Here is an 8,397-nt window from a genome sequence, read left to right on the forward strand (position 1 = left end):
ACCACCATCTACAAGGCACAAGTCAGGAGTGTGATGGAATACTCCCCACTTGATTGGATGAGTGCAGCTCCAACAACACTGAAGAAGCTGGACCTCTCCAGGACAAAGCAGTCTGCTTAATTGGCACCACATCCACAAACATTCATTCCATCTACCACTGATGCACAGTAGCAGCAATGTGTACCATCTACAAGATGTGCTGCAAGAATTCACCAGGGCTCCTTAGACAGCACCTTCCAAACCCACAACCACTACCACCAAGAAGGGTAAGGGCAGCAGATAGATAAGAACACCACCACCGTGAGGTTCCCGTCCAAGTAATTCACCATCCTGACTTGGAAATATATCGCCATTCCTGCACTGTCGCTGGGTCAAAATCCTGGAACTCCCTTCCTAACAGCACTGTGGGTGTACCTACACCACATGGACTGCAACGGTTTAAGAAGACAGCTCACTACCACCTTCTCAAAGGCAACTAGGGATAGGCAATTTTTTAAAATGCTGGCCCAGCCAGCGAAGCCCACTTCCCATGAATGAATTTTTAAAAATTAATACATAGGTGTAATGCAGCCATAGTATGAACAGAATGACATTGTGGTCTCCATTAAATGTGTGGGAAAGTATTCCAATTCCCAATAATATCATCTCTTTGTTTTGTTTTAAAGAATGAAGATAAATTTTGTTTTGTTTTTTCCTATACTTAGGTATTTGCAAAAAAATGCTAACAATACAATATGTATTTTTAATTGGCCAAAAAGGAAACATGGGAATATAAGAATGGAGGAAAAACAACTCAAATGTGTTCCTCCATTAATGTAGATAATGGTAAATCTGTACCTCAGAAAGTTCCTACTTGTTTAGACTAATGCCTAAGCCCTTATCCTAACCTTATGCCTACCTCACAGAAGGAATGCACCAACAATAGTGTTTGCATATCCTTTAACAGACCAGCACAGGGAAAAAAGGATAAAAACTTGTCAAACTAAACCTAAGTTTAAAAGAGTTAACTGTGTGATCTGCTCTTTAAGTCTGCTGCTATTGGACAGTACTTGGACCTTAAGAGGGATAATACACAAACACACAAATGAAACGTGTGTGCTTTTTTTATCTACCACGTGGCTAGGAGCAGAGGCACAGGAATAGTCAAAGTCAAAAAAAAAGTGACAATTTCTCAAATGTTCTCCCGTAGACCTTACTGTCTTGTGAGTGAATGTCTATTTATGTGCATCTCACAGCAATGTGTCAAATTTCCACAAAACAGACAATTCTGATATGATGAATAAAAACGTCCCAGTGGTGCTGGCAATTTAAATGTAATGCAAGTCAGATGAATTAAGACTTGGCAGCTTCCTTTCTGCCTCCTTCCCATCTTCTTCAGCACCCCACCCAAGTGACGCAACAACAAACTGAGCTGATTTAAAAGCCTGCTAAATTGCATCAATTCCTCTCAGCGGTCATTGGCTGGATTTCAATCCTGACATGTGTATCAATGCCAATCAAAATGAAAACAGAGAGTTTAAAAAAGGAAGAAAAGGACTTTTCAATTCTAGGTCAACTTTAAGTTAATTTATTTGTCATTAATTTTTGACAAATATAAACATCCATATCGTTTGGATTATAATGCATTTTGGGGTATTGGACAGTGATTTAGCAAGGACATTACCACTATAAAGTGGGACCTTGTTAACCAACACTATTAAGAAACAGATTGCCACATTGTTGTTTGTGGGAGCTTACTGAGCACAAATTGGTTGTTCTGTTTCCAAAATTACAATAGTGACTACACTTCAAAATTAATGAGGGAAAAACAGAGTTAACATTTCAATATAGTCATATTCAACTCAAAACTGTTTTTCTCTCCAGTCCATGGAAGCTACCAGACCTAATGAGTATTCCCAGCATTTTCTGTTTTTATTTCAGGTTTTCCAACATCTGCAGTATTTTGCTTTTATATGATTGCAAGTGCAGTATGTTCTGTGGTTGAGAAAGGCACTACATAAATACAAGTTTTTTTTTACAATAAAATGAGAAAATGCTGGGAATGTTTTGTAAGTCTGGCAGCATCTGTGGAAAGAGAAACAGAATTAATGGCTGGATTTTCAACCCCTGCCAGGACCAGGGTCAGAGGTGGGCGGGGGCTGGTCAACATGCAGGTTTCCTGCCTCCATCCCACCCTCAGTCAGGGGCTAGCAGGGTTACCTGCTCGCATGCGGCAGGTGGCTGATCAGGCTCACTAAGAGCCCAGTGAGGCTAACTAAAGGAAGCCAGCCGGAATTTTCCAGTCAGCCTCCAGGTTGGGGACCAGTTTAGGTGCCACGAGGCAGGAACTCAGTGGTTGACCGGGGGGCCAGAGTTCCTGACAGGCCTGACACTCCATGCCTGCCTGGGTGCAGGAGCAAGAACAGGCCACCACGTAGAAGGATTCCCCACCACTCCCACCTCAGCCCCCAACACACCACCCACACACATCCCTGCCGCCTCACAGTCATGGCCTGGCTGCTGAATCTTTTTTTTAAATAAAGATTTTTAAAAATTAAGAGATGGCACTTCCATGTTGGAGTGCTCTCACCCTTATTTGCCTGCTCCTTGCAAGCTGGAACGTGTCTGATTGGCCCTCAGATTTGAGAGCCTGCCTGCCATGCTTATTTGGACAGCAAACCAGCCCTCTGGCCATTAATTGGCTGCCCCGGGGAAGATCACAGGTGAGTGATTGTTTACCACCAGAGATAGGTTCAGGACCTGGAAAACAGTCCCAACCTCTGTTTCCCACCCCTGGAGGGATAAACCCAGCCCAGCTTCACTTCGATGGCATTAAGGTTAATGTTAGACAGAGAGGGCCCCAGCTTATCCAAAATGGCACTGGAGGTCTGATTCCAAAAATCCTTCCCCCCGAATCTGCCCACCACCATTTTTGCATAAATGGGAATGGAGGGGTAGGATTTACCTTGCACATCTATGGTTCACAGAGATAACTGCTCATATCAAAGTGCAGTTTTGCCTTCAGTCAGATCCAATTTTCATTACAGTGATGTCCAAAACATGAATTGTGCACAATGGACCTATTGGGAGAAGGTCTGAAGTGAGCAGAGACCTTTGGAGAGGTAAGATACGCTTTTGGAGAAGTACGGTACCCATTTGGATACGGTCCCATCCACCTTTGCGAGAGGCAAGGTGCCCTATAGGAGGGCTAAGGTGCACATTGGAAGAGATCAAGTAGTCTTTAGGATTTTTAAAGTTAGATGTGAATGTGCTTTAAAAAATGGATAAACCCATTGAACTGTCAAGGCAACTTTCAAGGGAACTGTGGAGACAGCTGTCAAGGCAATTGCTAAGGGAGGTGTCCAGGGAGCTGTCAACACATTTAAATCTCCTGTCTTTTAAATATTTGAATAAACTGTCTGCAGTGCTAAAAAAAATCAATGCTTGCTATTTCACCATGTCTGTTGATATACATCTGAAGACTTTCATTATAAGATTAGAGCTATATGACTGATTTCACAACCTATCATGATCACAGTGGGATATCTGTCAGTTCACAGTTTGATTGACAGCTCCATGTGCTTATAAAGAATTGAAGTGGGGCTATGAATCCAATTGCATGTTGTTCTAAGAGATTAAGTAGTTGAAGGTTTTTAATTAAGTTAATGGATTTTATGAATGAGTGTTTTTTTAACTGTGAATCCATCAATAAACACTTAGAATTTTATTTTATTTCCATTCAGCATGGTCTGACATCTATCCATGTTGGATACTGAATGAATTGCCACGGAGGTCACAAACGCAAATGGTGGTGGGTGGAGGGAATGGGTTGGCATGAGTTGGCACTAAGTTGGCATAGGAGCTTTAAGGGGCCATGGGGGTTTGGTAAAGGGCCATAAGTTGGCATGGAGGGAGGGTATGAGGGGCCGTGGGATTAGCATGGAGCCTATGAGGGGCCATGGGGGCATGAAGTTACATGGAGGGTATGGGGGCCATGGAGGGGGTGGGTGGTGGACATAGATGGGGCATAGGTAATGTGTGGGGGTCCAGGCTAGAGGGCTGCTTTTTGTTTTATTGATTCTTTTGCAGCTGGTACAAGTGCCAGATCAGTAAGGCCAATCTTCTGCCCTGGCCACCTCCACACCTGGCAGCCCCTGTGCTACGTCCAAAGTGTTTCTAGGGGCAATGAGCCCAACTCCCACTGCACCCCACATCGCCCACCCACCCCAACACCCCCCCCCCCCCCCCCCCCCCCCCCCCCCCCCCCAGAGCCAGGTATTCTCCCAAACCTGTGCTCTTGACCTGGGGGTAAAAGTGCAGGCCATATTGTCTGAACTGGAAAAGATTAAAGATATACAAGTTTTAGGTACATAAGCAGGGAAAGGATTGAGGGGAATAAAGAACAGAAGAGAAAGCCTGTAATAGAGTGGAAGGCAGGAAAGATTAAATAACAGAAGGGGGCAGTAATGGAAAATGAATGGGATGGTAATGGGACAAGTAAAGAAACTTGTCCCATTACCATCTGGAGGATGGTGCAGATGGTAACAGCAGAATCATTACCAACAACCACAGTCTGAAAAAATGGGAGCAGTCATTTTGACCTGAAATTTTTAAACTCCAACTTGAATACAGGGGACTGTAAAGTGTCTAATCAAAAGATTAGATGCTGTTCTTAAATCTTCCATTGAGCTACATTGGTTGAACGTAGGAGGCCAAGGACAGAGAGGTCAGAGTGGGAGGGGAAAGGAGAATTAAAATGGCAAGAGGCTGGAAGCTCAATGTCTTGCTTGTAGACTGACTGAAATGTTCAGCAGAGCAAACACCAAATCTATGTTTGATCTCCCAGTGTAGAGAAGATCACATCGGGGGGAGTGAATACAGTATATTAAATTAATGAAGTATAAACAAATCACTGTTTCACCTGGAAGAAGTGTTTGGGGCTCTGGATGATGAGAAGGGAAGAGTGGAAAGTCAGGTGTTATATCTTGTATATCAAGGTACTGTAGAAAAAGAAACAGGCATTCGAGGCAATGGAAGAATGGACGAAGACATCATGGAGGGAACAGTCCCTTTGGAACCCTGAAAGCAGATGGGAGGGGAATATGTATTTGGTGGGGATATTGCATTGGAAATGGTGGAACAGTGCAGGATAATTCATTGAGTTAGGGAGACTAGTGAGTTGAAGGTGAGAACAACGGGAATCCTATCTTGGAGGTGGGGAAGTGTTGAGGGCTGAAGTGCAAGAAATGCAACGGGATGCGGTCAATGACTCTGTGACCCATGGTGGAGGGGAATCCCTAGCAGAGGGAAAATGAAGACATATTGGAAGCACTGAGGTAGAAGATGACATTGTCGGTATAGATGCGACAGAGACAGAGAAACTAGTCGGATGGAAATGTTGTGGGATGAAGTGTTATCAAGGTAGCTGTGGGAGTCAGTGGGTTTATAGTATAAGTCTTTTTATAGAGGTTTAGCAGGCAAACGAGCACTTTAATGTGGAGTGTTGGACATTGAGGCAGTTTAGTAAGCACATTGTGTTCAACACTGAACATGCACAATACCTGGGTGCAGGATACTTGCCCACTCTCTGAACCACAATATCGCATGCATCAGAGGAAACAGAAAACACGAAGGCAAGGAACAAAGACCTTAAAACTTTAGAGAACAAAAATGTCTTTGGGGACTAGGAGAGACTGAACTATGAAAAATATAAAATGCAGGAAACCCTCAGCAGGTCTGGCAGCATCTGCAAAGAAACAAAAGGTCATCGACCAAAACACTAACATTGACTTGCTCTTTCCAAAGTTGCTGTCTGACCTGCTAAGTGTTTCCAGCACTTGCTGTTTTTATTCTGGATTACTGGACTCTGCAGTATTTTGCTTTATCTGACTGAAAAACTGGGTGAACAGTTTGAAAAATGTAACAAATAAATTTTTGCCATAAATCAACAATGTGGGCAAAAAGCTGTAAAATTCTTCATCTCAGGCAGTTGCTTTTCCATTTTTAGGTACCAGATCCTAAGCTTTGTACTTGATGGGTAAACTGTCCTTAAACCATTATAACCTGCAAAACACAGTGCAGGTACTTTGTCAAACCAAAGTAATTTTTGCATTAGGCAATGGACAGTTATAAACTGCGTTCAGAGACTCTGATAGGAAAAACTGCATGTGCAAAATCACCTTGGATCGGTCAGGTGCAGGACAGATGAAATAAATATCCAATAATAGATGGCTGCCAGTGAGTTATGAGGCAAAGGTTCAAATGTGCTGATCTGATAAAAGCATGAACTTTTAGTGAGCAGAAGTGGATTTCCAACACTCAAAATGTATTGAAAATGCACAGCCAGATGTTTATTATTCTTTATAACCTATGTGCTTTTAACAAAATTCCTGCTGAAGGATTTTCCCCTCAGCGATTTACGTGGGATGACGTCGGGAAGAACCCCCGGTCCATTTAAATCTTCAGGAAGGCGGGTGGACAATGGAATCAGCTGTCCGCCCGCCAACCTGTCAATGGCCAATTAAGCCATTGACAGGCTAATTAACCTTGTTAAAGACCCTGCCCGTCCAAGCTTAAGGCTGGCGGGCAGGCCAGGAGCCCCAGTGGGCTCCAGATTAGTCATGAAACTTCATCCACTGGCGGGATGAAGTTTCATGTCCGTTTTTTAAAAATTTAATAGACTTTATGTGTTTCTTATTAACATGTCCCATCTCATGTGACATTGTCATGTGATGGGGACATGTTAATAATTTTAGTATTTCTCTATTTTTTGACTTTTCTTACCTGTCAGTAAACTCCCTAAGACAGCACTTTGCCTCAGGGAGCAGTGTGCTGTTTCACACGCATGTGCGAAAGAGCGCACTTTGACATTTAGTGATTCCCTCCACAAACCACCAACACCAACCCCCCCCCCCCCCCACCAACCCCCGCCACACAGGAAGTGCTTAGCGCTTACTGTCAGGCAGGCCGCTCATCTTACCTGCTGTCTTGGAGTTTCTGATTCACTTTGGGTTACAATTCCATGGGACGGCCAGCAGTGTCCTACTCACATAATGCGTCTTTTTACAAGAGTCTAGATTGTGAGTGCTGTGCTGGTGGGGTATTCAATAAGAGCAACCTGCATGGGAGTCCGGGGGGTGGTTTGTGCAAGAGATCAGATGGTCAAGAGGTCAAATTCTACCCTCATCCAACAACCACAACTTGAAGCTTTCCTGATGAAGGCATTGGATAGTGATCAGGAGCAGGCACCCTTGTTAATTCTTGCCCAGTGCTGAGAGCAGAGACTCACTGCTGCCCTGGCTGAGCATGTTTTTTTATTAAATTAAATTAAGTTGTTAAAGGTCATCTTCCTTTGTTAAATAAACATAATCAAAAAGTTGACAGAAGTATAAATTAGTAATCCCTACTTAATGCATACCCGATATGCACCTCACCAAGTTTCCCTGTCCTTTGTTTTTACTGGACATAAAAATCAGGTGAGTTGTCTCAGGGTAGCCAATCCACGACTGCCTGCTTTCCAGCTGCGTCAAAATGAAAATGACCCCTCCTCCCCTGAATACTTGAATAATATACCCTGAACCTTCTCGCTCCAGAGAAAATAGTCCCACTGTCTGAAAACTCTTTGTAGCTCGGATAACTGAAACTAGATTTCGGTTTTGTTGCCTTTTGTTTCTGCACTGTCCATGTCTGGATATGCTTGCTGACATGCAACAAGCAGAAGTGTGGATAAAGCTTCCAGTGTAGTTATACTCGGGCCTTGTACAGACTCATTATCACCTCCTGTGATGTGTGCTTTTTCCCTCTGGCTACCTATTCAAGAATCTAGCAAGCTTTCCTTACTACAGCTGAAAGCTGATCTGTTTATTTCAATGGGTTATTGTAGTAAGTATGGTTTTACTTAGTGTGCAATGTACCTTTAAAAATAACACTTGTTTGGGAAGATCACATGATCTGTAGTAACCAATAGGAGAGTAGCACCAGCGACCTCAGCAGTCAATGTAGAAATAGAATTGGAGTTAAAAGCACCCTTGTAGTTGCTGCTGAGCATATTGTAAATAAACTTAATGTTTTTACCCAAGAAGCATCTGCAGATCAACCCCATCACTAATAATACAACTCAGCACCTTGCAACAAATTGGCAACAACAATAAAACAGGATTGAACAGAAGAAATCAAGTTAGAAAGAAATCGACACTGCACCTCACCCAGTGATTGTAAGTAGCAAGCTCCATTAAAATTGAAGAAGTTATCCTCTCTCAAAATGCCACTATTGGGAAAATTGATCCTTTTGAACCAGCCACAGACAATTGGTCTCAATACGTAGAGCACCTCACATTTTTTTTCAAGCGAATGAGGTTATGGGGGAAGAGACGAGGCAAGTAATCCTCTTGAAGGAGCAAACCGTATGATTTGATTCAA

The sequence above is a fragment of the Carcharodon carcharias genome, chromosome 12, assembly GCF_017639515.1.
Source record: "Carcharodon carcharias isolate sCarCar2 chromosome 12, sCarCar2.pri, whole genome shotgun sequence".
Classification (NCBI taxonomy): Eukaryota; Metazoa; Chordata; class Chondrichthyes; order Lamniformes; family Lamnidae; genus Carcharodon; species Carcharodon carcharias.